The sequence below is a fragment of the Eulemur rufifrons genome, chromosome 5 (genome assembly GCF_041146395.1).
Source record: "Eulemur rufifrons isolate Redbay chromosome 5, OSU_ERuf_1, whole genome shotgun sequence".
In the NCBI taxonomy this organism is placed as follows: Eukaryota; Metazoa; Chordata; class Mammalia; order Primates; family Lemuridae; genus Eulemur; species Eulemur rufifrons.
Genome location: NC_090987.1, coordinates 50,938,300 through 50,953,831, shown reverse-complemented (window position 1 = coordinate 50,953,831; position 15,532 = coordinate 50,938,300). Strand labels below are relative to the sequence as shown.

The 15,532-nt window shown below is 40.5% G+C and overlaps 1 pseudogene; it reads left to right on the top strand.

Moving 5' to 3' along the window:
- The first annotated feature begins 4,795 nt into the window (after nucleotides 1–4,795).
- On the top strand, nucleotides 4,796–4,880 carry LOC138383567 (small nucleolar RNA U13; annotated as a pseudogene).
- Nucleotides 4,881–15,532: the final 10,652 nt, after the last annotated feature.

Below are 15,532 nucleotides of genomic sequence, written 5' to 3'. Positions count from 1 at the left end.
ACAAATTTTGGTATGTTGTATTTTCATTTTCATTCAGCTCAACGTATTATTTGAAAATTTTTCCTTGAGATTTCCTCTTCAGCTCATGGATTATTTAAAAGTCTGTTGTTTAGTTTTTAAGAGTTTGAAGATGGTCCTGTTATTTTCCTGTTACTGATTTCTAGTTTGATTCCATTATGGTCAGAGAACACACTCTGTGTGACTTCAGTTCTATGGTGTCTCTTGGTGTCCTCGTCTGTTTTGTGCTGCTCTGACAAAACACCACAGACTGGGTGACACATCATAAACAGAAATTTATTGGCTCACAGCTCTGAAGGCTGGAAAGATCAAGATCAAGGGGCTGGCGTCTGGCAAGGGCCTTCCTGCTGCATCTTAACGTGGCAGAAGGCATCACATGGCGGAAGAGAAGAGAGAGGATAAGAGAGAGAAAAAAGGGGCTAAACTTGTCCTTTTATAAGAAACCCACTCCCGTGATGGTACCATTAATCCATTCACGAGAATGGTGCCCTCATAACCTAAATACTTCCCGTAAGGACCCACCTCAAAACACCACTGCACTGGAGATTAAGTTTCCAACACATGGACTTTGGGGAACACATTGAAATCACAGCCCTTGGTAAGTGTTTCGTGAGCATTTGGAAAGAATATATAGTCTGCTGTTATTGGGTGACATGTTCTATAAATGTTGACTGTATCTTGTTGTTCAACAGCATTAACGAGTTGTTCTACATCCTGTCTGAGTTTTTGTCTAGTTGTTCTAACAGTTGTTGAGAGAGGTGTTGAAACCTCCACTATAATTTTAGACTTACCTATTCCTCCTTTCAGTTCTATCAGTTTTTGTTTCACATATTTTGCATAAACCTCTAGGATTGCTTTGTTTTCTTGGTGTATTCATCCTTTGTCATTATATAATGTCCTTCTCTGAACCTGGTAATTTTCTTTACTCTGAAGTGTACTCTATCTGATTTATAAGAGGCTCCTGCTTTCTTTTAAAATTAATTAATGTGTGCATGGTATATATTTTTGCATACTTTTATTTTCAACCTACTTGAATTGTTATAATTGAAGAGAGTTTTTAGGCACCATACATTTGGGACATTTTAAAAATCAACTTGCTAATCTCTGCCTTTTAATTTGTATATTTAAATAATTTACATTTATTGTAATTAAAGTATAAGTCTGCCTTTTTATTTTTTATTTTTTTGTTTTCTGTTTTCTCTATTTTTGTTTCTCCCTTTTTTCTTTTTCTTTCCTATCTGTGGGTTACTTATATTTTTAAAATAATTCCATTTTGATTTATATATAATGTTTTTGGGTGTATCTCTTTTTATGGATTCTTAGTGATTTCTCTAAGTATTATATTATACATATATGACTCATCAAAGTTTATTGATGTTGACATTTTTATCAATCTGAGTGAAGTGTAAAAACCTTACTTCCTTCTAAGTACCTTTAACTCCCTCATTCATAATATAATTGACTTAAATATTTCTTCAACATACACTGAGAACCACATCAAAAAAATGTTATAATTTCTGCCCCAGAATCAAACATAATTTAGAAGAGGAGAAGAAAGTCTATTTACATGTATTTTTGCTTTTTCCATGTGTTTTTATACTTCTTAATGTTCCCTAGATTCCTTCTTTCATCATTTCCTTCCAGTTTTCAAGAAATTCCATTAGCCATTCTTTTAGGATAGTTCTGCTGGTGAAAAACTATCTTAGTTTTTCTTCATCTGAGGCTGAGTTAATTTCCTCTTTAATCTTGAAGGCTATTTTTGCTGGTTATAAGACTTTGGGTTGATAGTTCTTTTCCTCTAGCACTTGAAAAATTCATACCACTTCTGGTTTCCATGATTTCTGATGAGAAATCTGTGTCATTCAAATTATATTTCCCTTTTCTCTCTTGCTATTTTAAAGATCTTTTCTTTCAGAAGTTTGATTATGTTGTGCCTTGGTGTGTATTTCTTTGGGTTTTATTGTTTGGGATTCACTCCACTTCTTGAATCTTTAGGTTTATGTCTTTTGCCAAATTTGGGAAATTTTTAGTCATTACTTGTTTGAATACCTTTTCAGCCCCGTTCTCTTTCTTCTCTTCTTAGACTCTCATGACACAAATATTAAATCTTTTGTTATTAGTACCACAAATCCTTGAGGCTCTGTTCATTTTGTTCTTTCAAAACAAAAGTTTTTTTCTCTATTGCTAGAATTGAATAATTTATATTGTTCTATCTTTAAGTTGTCTGGTTCTTTCTTTTGTCCTCTCCATTCTCCTGCTGAACTCACTTGGAAAGATTTTCATTTCAGGTCTAAAATTTCCATTTGTTTCTTCTTTATTTCTTTGTATTTATTATATTTCTTTGTAGACATTCTTTATTTTTTGTTTCAAACATGTTCAGAATTGATTGTTGAAGCATTTTTTAATGGCAGCTGCTGTAAAATTTCTGTTAGATAATTTCAGTGCCATCTCAGTGTTGGTAACTGTTAATTGTCTTTTTTTCATTCAAGTTGAGATTTTCCCGGCTCATGGTATGATGAATGATTTTCAGCTGTATCCTGGACATTTTGGGCATTATATTATAAGATTCTGTTATAGCAAGTGTGTGTGGATAAATATACATTTGAATAATTAATCAGTTCATGGTATTATTGTCATTCATTTTATTTCTATATATATGACCCACAATACATTATTGATATTTTTGCTTTGAGAGTTACCTTTTAAAGATATTAAAGATAAGAAAAATGTCTATTTTATTTAACTTTATTTTAATTATTTCTATCACACTTCTTTTCTATGTGTACATGCAAATTTCCTTGCTATCCAACACTTACTTTCTTCAATATTTTTTGACAGTAAATTTCTTTCAGCATTTGTTTGTCTAAAAACTCTTCATTCTGCCTTCATTTCTGTAAGACATTTTCACTAGATATAGGATTCTGGGTTGACTGATTTTTATTTCAATACTTTAAAGATGTCTCTCCATTTTATTTAGGTTTGGTTAATTTCTAATGAGAAGTTGTCTATAATTCTTACTTTTTCTACTGTAAGTTTTTTTTTTTAATTTTCTGGTTGCGTTCAAGATTTTCTCTTTTATCTATGGTTTTCTGCATTTTCATGGTGATGTACCCAGGTATTTTCTTTTAATCTTGCTTCAGGCTCCCTGAGCTTCTTCAACCTGTAGTTAGTTAACTGTCATTAATTAAAAAAAAAATTCTCAGCCAGTGTCTCTTTAAATGTTTCTCCTGCCCATTCTCTCTCTCTGTCTCTCTCTCTCAAGTCCAATTGTATGTATCTTATATCATCCCATAGCTCCTGTACCCTTTGTCTATTTTTTCTTTCTTCTTTCTTTATGTTTCACTTTTTATAATTTCTATTTACCTATCTTTAGGTTCACTGATGCTTTATTTTGATATGTCCAGTTTTCTGATAAGCCCATTGAAGGAGTTCTTCATCTCTGATATTAGTTTTTTATTTCTATTGATAACATTTTCACTTGATTCTTTTTACAATGTACATCTCTCTGCTGAAATCCCCGATCTGTTCATGCACGCTGTCTACCTGTTGTACTATATGCTTTGATATATTTAACTTCTGTATTTAAATATTTGCTTATTAAAATATTTAACATACTGGTTATGTTAGTTCCCACATATTGGCCATTTCTGGGCCAGGCTCTGTGGACTGTTCATTGTCATTGCTGCAGCTTAATGTGGCAGTGCGATGCTGGCCACCAAGGAAGAAAGAAAAGCAGCGTGAACATTGGAAAGAAAGGGATAAGCCTATCATTATCTTAAGACACTATGAGCATAGAAAATTCAGCAAAACCCAGAAGACAATAAGACAGCAAACTTCAAAAATTTAAATTTCAAAAATCAATAGCATTTTTCAAGCTGATCAACAATTAACTAGAAAATGCCATTCACAATGGCAACATTATCTGTAAAACATCAGAAATTAACAAATAATGAATAAAAGCTATTTGGAAAACATGTTAAAACTGAATTCAACTTTGTAAAACAGAATCTGAATAAATAGAGAGTTAACTATGTTCTTGGACAGATTGACTAATTTTCTGAAGATATTAGTTCTCCCAATATCATTCCATAATTTCAAAACAACATCAATCAAATGCCAGATATATTTTGTTAAATTTATTCTAAAATGTATCAGATGTAATATTCTAATATTTAATGGTCTGTGAAGAGTTAAGTCAACTTTAAAAAAGAGGAACACAGAGCGGGATCTTGTTCTAGGAGCTGTTAAGTTTCAAAGACACAGTAATCAAAGCAATATGGCCTCGGTCAAGAACAGACAAATAGGCCAATTAGATGGCACAGAGGACCCCAGACAAGATCCCTGTATACATGGGACGTTAATCCATAATAAAGGAAGCAGTATAGCTCCGCAGAGAAACGATGATAAAGTAGATTGCTTCACTGGTGTACTGGTAAACCAGTTTTCCAAAGGAAGAAGAAAAAAGACCTGATTTGTAGCATTTGCTGATTTCCATAGTACAAAAACTCCCACGATGGTTCATTTTAAACTACTGATAATTGCAAAATTCCTCAACATTTAACCATCAGCTCTTGTCACCCAGTCTAAGCTGCTCCAGCACATCACTGAGCAGCTTTTTTATGGAGAAAGATAAAACTGGATTCTTGCCCAACATTATTTACAAAGGTGGGCAAAGGACCTAAAAAATGGAGGCATAAACTATAAAATAATCAAATAATGTAGGAGAAATGCATTACTGACGTTTGGAGGGGGAAGGGATCATCAAACATAACAGTAGATGCGTTTGTGGTTCATAAGCGCGGTGACTGGGTTTTCACGCCATTGTGCGAGATGAGCCCTCAAACCTTGTTACCCGTCAGACATGAAACGAAACAAAACAAATCAGAACGTAACCTTAAAGGCAAAAAAGCAAAAGGCACAATGATTCCATTAAAATTAAAGGTTTATGTCAGTGAAGGACTCCACGGACAAAACAAGCAGGTGTCAGAGGATGAGAGAAGATATTTACAGTGAATAAACTAAAAAGAGACTGATATCTATGCTCACCAGGAATCTGCCAAAAATAAGTAAAAGACTGGACCCAACAGAGACACGGGCAAATGATGTAAACAAGTAATTAATCCATGGAAGAGACCAAACATATAAAAAGATATTCAGAATTATTACTAATTAGGAAACCATGAACTAAAATGATAATGAGACTTCACTTTGCACTTAAATGAGAAACATCAATTGAAAAAGTGGGAAAGTGCAAATATTGGTAGAGATGTAGGAATATAGAAAACTCTTGTGTTATATAGACAGGACAGCCACTTTGGAGATCAATCTGGAAGTATTTAGTCAACAATGACCCAGCAATCCCACTTCTGAGCAGCGAGACTTCCCGCGGGGCTCCAGATGCAATACATCTTTTGCAAAACTGCTAATACAGACTTTCCACCTCTACCTCTCTCACCCCTCACACGCCGTCCCCAAGATCATCAAGTTCTTCCTTAGCCCGTAGGTGTCAGGTGTCAGGAATCAAGCAAGGCTTTCAATTTGATAACAGCAGTCACTGGTGTATCACTGCACATAGCACTCCAAGTTTCTGCAGCCCCATTTTCTGTGGAATGATGAAGTTTTAAGGATTTTCTTTTGAGAAGAATATTTAAATGGGAACCAAGAGACTAGATAATTCCATATCCATTGAGGGCTAATATGTGTGTTCCTGGGGAAGTCACTGAACTCTTCATTTTTCCATCTTTAAAACTAGACAACACAACACTTGCCCAAACATACCACAGAATCATAACGTAGGAAGCTAGAAGGTTGCTGCCTCTGACAGGTGGGGCAGAGGAAGGGATTGGGTAGCTTGGAGAAGCGACCAGAGAGAGGTGAGGAGCGCAAAGGCGGGAAGAGAGGAGAGGAAGACAGGGAGCTGGCAAGTCCGAGCCCACCAGTTTTATCCAGAAAAGGGGCTGGCTTGCCTGTGCACAATGGGGGTGAGACAGTGCGTGTTAAAATACCTGCAGCATGCTTGGCAGGTGGCAGGTGTTCACCAAGAGATAGCTAAACTTGAGACTAAGCACTTTTTAAAAATGAGAAGGAAAGAGCAGACTTTATAGAGAAGCATATTGTGAGGTATTTGGTGTCCGTACGAGAAATGGGGGACATACTAATGTGGAATGGAGGAGCATGTGCTAGTAGTCAGAATAAAGTAGTCAGAATAAAGACCTTCAGCAAGACGAGGAAGCTGTACTTGAGAACCTGGTTTACTATCCACATTTAGAAAAATATGTAGGAATTCTTTATAGGGCTGTGACTAACAATCTGCTAGTCATTTAATTGGAAGTGCATTTAAAGAAAAATAAAGGAAAACATGCACACAATAAATAAGAGAAAAAGGCACACCACCACCCTCCCACATAATAAAATCAGCAATATTAAATTACTTACATTAAAATTGGCTATATAAAATAAATTGTATTAACATGTTCATTTAAATTGAGACTTATTCATTTAATTTATATTTATATGTATATTTATGGATGGCAAGAGACACATAGCAAGCTTGTATGAGGGGATCTACATAACTGGGACAATTTCCGCCATGGTTGGATGCCTTAGGCAGGAGTGCAGAAGACACCTCTGAAACAACCTAGAGAGAAGTTCCCAGCCTAGTGGCCCTGGCTCCCTTCAGCACAATTTGCCTGATGCTCTAGACCCCAGGTTTGGGCCAGGAGGTGGCACTGGGTAAGGTGAGGCAGCCGGGGTGTATGAGAGCCTTAGTCCTTCACGACTGAGAGGCCCAGAGGCTGAGAAGACCTGAGCCCAGGGCCTCAGTGGACCTCAGCAGACCCCTATTCCCAGGGCTCACAAACGCCAGCAGTGGCAAGATGACGGGGCGAGGCTGGGCCTGAAATGAGGGTGTGGGGTTGTGGCTGATGGCTGATGGATCCCCCCATGAATGACTACAGCCACTGCATGGGCGCTGCTGGCCGTTTTTGTGACAAATATTTTTTAAGTATGATGAATTAGGATTAATTGCTCCCTCCTTCCCCTTATGTAACTATATTTTATGCTTTCCATCCTCCTAAGATTCTGGAAGCTCCTAAAGAGGATGTCACAAAAAATAAAAATTAACAAAAGATGGGCTGGAGAGTACCCAGGTTCTTCACTTACCTTTATCACTAGCCTCAGCTCAGAAGGCCTGGATTCAGACAAACGGGCTCCTAGAGGCAGGTCCTCCTGGTGCCCCGAGCGTGAAGCCATCACAGAGGGCAGCTGATGGTGGACCCCTGGGGCAGGTGGACTCTGGCTAATAACAATAGCTCACACTGGCTGGGTGCTTCTCTATGCCAGACATGCTGTAATTGTCCTATGTGCAGTCACTCATTTAATACGCCCAGCAAAACTTTGAGTTGAGTATTTTTATTGTCTCTATTTTATAGGTGAGGGAGCTGGGGTAGGGAGGGTAAGGGAACGCACCCATGGTCACGATTCCCACAGTAAAGGGTGAGCTGTAGCTGGAATACAGAGACCTGACATGAGAGCTGGATTGCCAACACCACCCAACACTACTGCCAGCATGTGATGTTAGCATAGTCACGCTGCATATTTGCTGTAGCCCGAAGCAAGTAGCAGACTGCTCCTGCACCGTCTCCTTTTCATCATTGGACAAAGTGGGCAGGACAGAAGAAAGAGCAGGGTGCCTCAGACAGGGCATGGGCCATGATGCAGGAGACTTGTCATTCAGTAACTGGGTGGCCTACACATTGTGTTCACCTCTCTGAGCCATATCTCAATAAATCCACACAGATCCTGGGGTGGATGCCATTAGTATCGCCATTTCATTTTTGAAAATAGTAAGGCACAGAGATGGGAGGGAAAGCCAGCGGAAAGAGGAACCTATAATTGTCTGAATAATTCCAAACCCCAGGTCTTAAATATTAAACCACTTGGCCTCACCTAATATTTTTATGTGATTCTAATACCTGTTAAACTTCATTTGCAGAATTGGTAGGAGGATCAAATGAAGCAATACTATTGAAAGAGCTTTGGAAACTAAAAACCCCTATGAAAATAGGAGGTACAGCTATGGTGGAGACAATGCAACACAGCTCTCCAGCGTATAATGAATTTGCACATGTTGCAGGGCCAGAAGTAGTCAGCCTTGGGTAGGAGAAGTAAAGGAAAACAGGCAGTCTGCTCAGGTTACACTCTAAGTGTTGAGCACCCTCCAAAGGGAAAGAATACAAAATTATGAATACAAAGTTGCTACAACTCTTTCTTGAGTTTTGGAAGGGGCTCCTGGAAATGAGGGCTTGTGAGACTGAAGCTCCATCAGCTTCAAGATACCCTGTGTTCATGATTAGAAGAATTAATGTTGTTAAAATGTCCACACTACCCAAAGTGATATACAGATTCAACGCTATCCCTATTCAATGATGTTTTTCACAGAAATTGAAAAAACAATTCTAGAATTGATATGGAACCACAAAAGACCCTGCATCTTGAGAAAGAAAAACAAAGTTGGAGGCATCACACTTCCTGATTTCAAATTATATTACAAAGACATAGTAATTAAAACAGTATGATACTGGCATAAAAATGGTACATAGACGAATGGAACAGAATAGAGAACCCAGAAAGCAACCCATGCACATACAGTCAACCAATTTTCAACGAGGCTACCAAGAAGACACAATTCCGGAGAAAGAATAGTCTCTCCAATAAATGGTGTTGGGAAAACTGGATATCCACATGCAGAAGAACGAAACTGGTCCCTTATCTAACACCATACACAAAAATCTGAACATAAGACTACAAAACTCCTAGAAGAAAACAGAGGGGAAAATCTCCTCGATATTATTAATAGCCTTGGCAAGGGTATTTTGGATATCTCACCAAAATCACAGGCAACAAAAGCAAAAATAGACAAGTAAGATTGCACCAAACTAAAAAGCTGCTTCAGAGCAAGGAAAACAGTCAACAAAATGAAAGGCAGTCAATGGATTGGGAGAAAGTACTTGTGAACCATACAACAGATAAAGGGTTAAAAGCCAAAATATATCAGAAACTCAAATTCAATAGCAAAAGTACAAATAACCCAGTTAAAACATGGGATAAGGGCCTAAATAGACATTCCTCCAAAGAAGACATAAAAATGGCCAACAGGTATATGAAAAAGTGCTCAACATTATTAATCATCAGGGAAACGCAAATCAAAGCCACCAGGATGCACCACCTCACACCTGTTAGCATGGCTTTTATCAAAAAGACAAGAGGTAAGTATTGGTGAGGGTTGTGGAGAAAAGGGAACCCTTATACGCTGTTGATGGGATGTGGATTAGTGCAGCCACTGTGGAAAACAATATCAAGGTAATAGGGAAACCAAAAGTAGAATTATCATATGACCCAGCGATTCTTCTGGGTGTACATTCAAAGGAGATGAAATCACCACCTTCTAAAGATATCTGCACTCCTGTGTTCACTGTGGCACCATTCACACGGCCAAGATATGGAAGCCACCTAAGTGTCCACCAGTGGATGAACGAATAAACAAATTGTGACATGTATATGTGTACACACACACACACACACACACACTTATGTACACACATAATGGAGTATTATTCAACCTTAAAAAAGGAGATCCTGCCACTTGTGACAGCATAGATGAACCTGGAGGACATTATACTAAGTGAAATATGCCAGACACAGAAAGACAAATACCACATGATCTCTCCTATATGTGGACTCTAATAAAACAAAACAAAAAAACTTCAAATGCATAGAAACAGAGAGTAAAACGGTGGCTACCAGAGTGGGAGGGGGGAATGGGAAGTTGGAAGTCCAAGGGTATAAACTTGCAGCAATGTAGGAAAAGTAAGTCTGGAGCTCTAACGTGCAGCATGAGGACTACAGCTAATAATACTCTGTTGTATACTGGAAGTTTGCCAAGAGAGTAGACTTTAGGTACTTTCACCACAAAACTAAAAATGTAACTATATGAGACTATGGCTGCGTTAGCTTGACTACAGTAACCATTTCACTGTGAATAAATATATCAAACCATCATATTATACAGTGCTATATATATTAAATATATACAACTAAAAAAACAACTCAAACCTCTCAAAGAGAAAGCTTCGTTTCAGGGTGTGAAATGACTCGTGCCAAGAGCCACATGGCAGGGCAGAGAAGATGGCCCCAGGGGTGGGGCCACTGAGAGCATCCTGTCGGGAAGATAGGAGCCCCAGAGCTGAGAATGTCACATGTGATTCTAAGAGAATAAATCAGATTGTTGAAACCAAAATCACCTGAGGAAGTTTTATGCGTAGCCCAGCAATGCTTCCTCTGCTCAAAACTTCCTTTGTGGAGAAAATTTAGACCTTGAAGTAGGTTCTGTCAAATGCCTAAAGCCGTGGCAAGTCTCTGGGATGGCGTCTAGATTTGTGGTATAAAATAAAGTCATTCTGAGCCGAGGCTAGTGACAAAGGTAAGTGAAGAACCTGGGTACTAACATTTTGGGACAAAAAATGAGAAGTAAATATAAAGTAATAAGACATTTTCTTTTGTGGCTAATGTCCTCACTCCGATGCTATTTCCCAGAATGGAACAGAGGTCAACTGTCAGGATGCGTCTGGGAGCCCCTGGAGTCGCTGTCCTCATTTGGATGAAGGTTTTCTGGTGCGCTTCCTTAAAAAGAGCAATAACAGTGTGACATTTAGTGAATTACAAAACTATTCTAATATTCAATTTCCTCATAAAGTTGTAGAATTCGTAACACTACCTTCCCCTAGGTTGTCCTGAAGATCAAGTGGCAGAACGTCTATGGAGCACTCAGCGCAGTGCCTGGAACACGGAGGGCCCGATAAATCTCAGCCAACGTGATGTTGGTGTCCAGCACCTTCCATTTCCAGTTCGCTCTGCTGGCAGCATGTAAAGTTATTTAATGCTCACAGCCTCCCCCAAAGTTAGGGATTATAATCTCCATTTAACAAACGGAGAAACCTAAGTCTTGGCGACATTAAGCAGCTTCCCAGTCTCAGGAGTGAGCGAGCAGTGAGCAGGAATCCAGCTCCTCTGTGGCTCCGCGGTCAGTGCTCTCGCCACCCCCACACAGTCTCTCGTCTGTTGCTTTCATGCTACACACGGCGTGGACTCCTGCAGCTGCGCAGGTGTGGACGGGCGCGGTGTTGCTCTCACCCAACAGAGGAGGGAGTGGAGCCTCCGGGACGTTAAATGGTTTGACTAGGTCCCCTGGCCTAGTAGCTTGGGGAACCTACATTGACTCCGCATCCACTGCGTCCAGTCCAGGGTTCTTTCCAGAGCAGCACACACGCTCTCTCATGCCAAGTCCACAGACAAGGTTCATTTGTGGTTTCTATTTCGAAAGTCATAATTTGTGATCCTCCCTTATTTCCTGAGACGTGGCCCCAAAACAACATCAAACCGAAGATGCTGCATGGAAATATTATTTCCTGGAGATCTTGGTGATGAGCAGCAGAGCATTTGGCAGGATCTCTTATCATTAGGATCTGTCGTAAAGCATTTGCGGAGAATTAATTTCTCTTTAGAAAAGATCTGCCAGTATTATATACTTGATCTAGCTACAATTTTCCATTTCAGAGTTCTATTTTTCTGCATTTACGTGCAGCGTCTCTTCAGCTCGGTAGGAAATGATCTTTGTTCGATGAACAGTATGAAATTCTCACGCCAGGAAAACGTTCGATGGAGCCGCTCCTGCTCTGCTAGCGGGCACCTCAGTGTGTCTCCATCACTCGCTTGCACGATGTTACCTGGGTAACTCCGGGTAACAGGTCCTTTGCAACCCACAGAGTATGACATCTCCAGCCCACCGACCACAGCACATTATCCTTCCATTACCACAGTGGTGCAAATTCTAAGATTACTGCTCATTTTTAAATCCCTGTAAAATGATCCTGGTGTGTGGATGCTTCTGGTATTTTGACTGTTGGGTAAATTGTTTCCTGCTCTATTTACTTTTGGATATTGAGGTATCATCTGGTAAAAATGACCTTGTGGTCACCCCAACTCCCTGGTGACTGGTGTGCCCATTGCATTAACAGTGACCGAGCTTTGGAGCAGTCTTGTGATTCTTAGAGGGACAAGTGTTGGCTGTCCATGTTTATGCTGTGGGATGGTGCCACTTGGGGCTTTTCCATTAAACGATGGCTCCACTGTTCTGGGCTCTCACCACACACTGTTACATTTCTGACTACGTCTGTCTCCCCGCTTGTCTGGAAGGTGCCATAGCTTTGGCTTTGTTACCAGTAATTTCTACCGTTAAGAATTAAGACAAATGTGGAATTTTTTTCTTAGTTGATTAATGCTTAAAACAACTGGGCTTAGATATTTGAGTTGAAAAAGGAAGTCGAGTCTTTGTTAGTCAGTGCTTGGGGTGAGTGCATTCATTAGTAAGCACATATTTACATTAGTTTCCATGAAAACACATTTGTTTGTACAAATATGGACCAGAATAGGAAAATGTTTACAGCATTCCCAACTCAGAAAGAACTCATCCTGCAGACAAACGAACGAATCAACCCCCTTGCTCCTCTCCCCCAGCGAATCAGCACAGGAAGCCACCGTGGCTCTTTATGGCTAATTTCTAAACATCAAGTTCACCTCCTACAAAGAACCTTGGAGGTCATCTGGTTCAACTGAACCACCTCCAAAGTGCCTCCTCTGAGATCCCCGCAGGTGCTCACCAGCTCTTCCCAAACAAGTTCAAAGACAGGACCCCTCCCTCCTTAGAGGGTGACTGTTGCTTTCCTGAACAACTCTGTTCAGATGTTCTTTTTATGTCGATGCAAAGTCTGGATCTTCATAACCTCTTCCTATCTGTTCTAATTCTATCCTCTGGAGCCAAACAAAACAAAGCTTCTCCGTCTTCCCCACAATAGTGCTATAAACATTTGCAGGAAGCTCTGTCATCCATCCTTTGTTTTTTGCCTCCAGCAAACATCTCATTCTTTAAGCATTCCTTTTAAGACTTGGTTTCTACTTCTATCACCACCCCCTCCACCCTGGCTGCCCTGCCTTGACCTTGGACTAGGCCGGGTACAAGGTGACGACACCCCCCCACCTTGCAATACTTTTTTGGATTTCCTCTGAGAAATTGTAAGTACCCAGCCACCAATTAAAGTCAGAAAGTAATTATTTTGGGCTGTAGTATCATTACTGGAAGGCTATAAAAATGTATCCAGTCTTCTGGCTATGGGGGGTGGTAGGTTGGGGTAGGTGAAGCTGAAGCTTTAATACTCTAGTGGCTGTTTCTCCTTCTCTGCAGACGTGGTCCCACAGCCCCAGCTGGCGTTCCCCCGAGGCAGGGGTTCTCGGCGAAGGGTGGGAACAGACCAGAAAGTCCCCATCTCTCCAGAGGGACAGAGAGTAGAAGTTTGTAAGAGGCTTCCAGGTGACTTTGATATGCACATGTCCCCTCACAAGAATTGAGAACCACGGACTGCTGGGTCCTTTAAGGACACCTGATTTGTCCTTCCTGGGATCCAAAGAAGTCATCTTCACAGCCCCAGGTGAACCCACTTGTATGTGTTCCTCTACTTGGCATCTATAAGAAAAAAAAGAAAAGGTTGACTATAAGGTTTTAAAGCTGATTCTGGACTCCGATGTCCACACACAATGTCGTTAGGAACGCCGCGCCCCACAGGAACGCCAGGCACCTCGACTGTCTGAATTCCCACTCCGCAAGGCCTGTCCGTGTTCCTTCCCAAGACACCCTGCCAGTCTCTCCCTTGATGTTTTCAGGGAACTCAGATGACGTCCAGATCCAAGTTCAGAAGGGATTACAGTCGGAGATCATTTTGAAGCTTAATGTCTTGGAACATTTTTTCTTTTAATTTCAAATTTGTTATTTTAAGCACGCATTGTGATTTAATGACTCTTTTTGGGATTTCAGTTTGTGGTTGAGGTCCGAGAGCTGAGGAATGCATGTTTAATTTTTTTCATCCTATAACCAGTGTTTCATCTTAGACTAAATAGATGCACATTTTAGAAATCCCACAGAATCACTGAGAAAAGCACTGATGTTTATATAAATACTGGCATGTTTGAGTGAATTTGACTAAAGGAAACAATCAGATCTGGTTCCAAAGGCTTTGTGGAAGTCTACTAAGCCCTTAATTTCTCCATCAGCATTAATTTCTCCCTTATCTATGTCTTTACAGAATTTCATGTGCGTGTGTAGGCCTGGGATTTATTTATGGGTAGCAGGGTCTCCCCACTGTCAGCCTGGTCTTTGTGGCCCCTAGCACCGAGCACGGTGGATGTTCACTCGCTGATTTGAGGCTAAACTCTGGCTGAGTTTTATAATCCTCTCCATGGAAGCAGTGAAGGGAACTGGTTAGCGCTGGATGGATAAGGGGAGAGAGCATCACAGTGGGACTTTGGGAAACAAGAGCCGCGGGTCTTTCCCAGGAAGCGGGTGGATGGGGAGTGCAGACCACCTTTTCAGACTCTGTACAGTCTCAGGCAATGCCACAGCTTGAAAACATGTCTCTGAACACCAGAAAAGTAGAGAACTATCGGCCACATCAGACAGAATTATCTCAGAGCTTCTCTTTTGTTGGCGGTGCTCAACGGGCTGAGCTTCTAGAGAACAAATCCATGTCTTATTCATCTCTGGGTCAACCACATGGAGCATGCCAACCACCACGTGCACAATAAAAGTGCACTGAGTTTTAATATCTAAAGAAGTAAGTGACTGAATGCTCAGGGCGGGTTAGAGGACACACACGGATAGTTCCCGCGGACTTCTCGGTCCCACCAGCAAAAAATAATTTAACAATATGCACATGACTTCCCAGTCACATGCACAGAATTCCTAGAACTGATCATTTCTATTCCCTCTGCTGGGCATGAATATGCAGAAAGTGGCAAAATCACCCAAATAGATGCAGAACATATATAGAAAATGAGACATTACAGATAAATACACACACTTTAGCTTGAACATAGATTCCCGAAGCAGAATACAGCCACACAAAGAGACTGTTTTTAAAAGAATCAATGGATTGAACGTCTGGAGACTTAGTTGTAAGTTCAGTGAGTTCTGTGACAATTGGAGGACAAATGTAGTTCTTGGCACACTTGGAGTGTGGGAATAGGTGGGGAGCGGGGGTCACTCCCGGGCCCACCAGCTGGCAAGGGAGCCAAGCCACTTTAATGACAGCGGAGGGGGGCTGTCAGGGTTTCCAGGGATTTTAATAGTCGTGCGGTCAGAGTTCCCTGAGTAAATAGCTTCCATTTCCACTCCTGCAGCCAGCTGGCCCGGTGGGGACCACCTAAGTCGTGTGCCCCCGAAGGAAATGGAAAAGCAGGTTCTCTCCTCTCTGCTGCCTGAAATCCCACCATTAGCGGGACGTGCCTTACTCAAGGTTGCTTCCCAGTTAAAATTTAAATACTATGAAGAGGGATGATATTTTAAACTTCTGTTACCCCTTTCGAGCCCATTCCGCTTATGAATGGACTTTAGAGCCTGTTTTGAAAA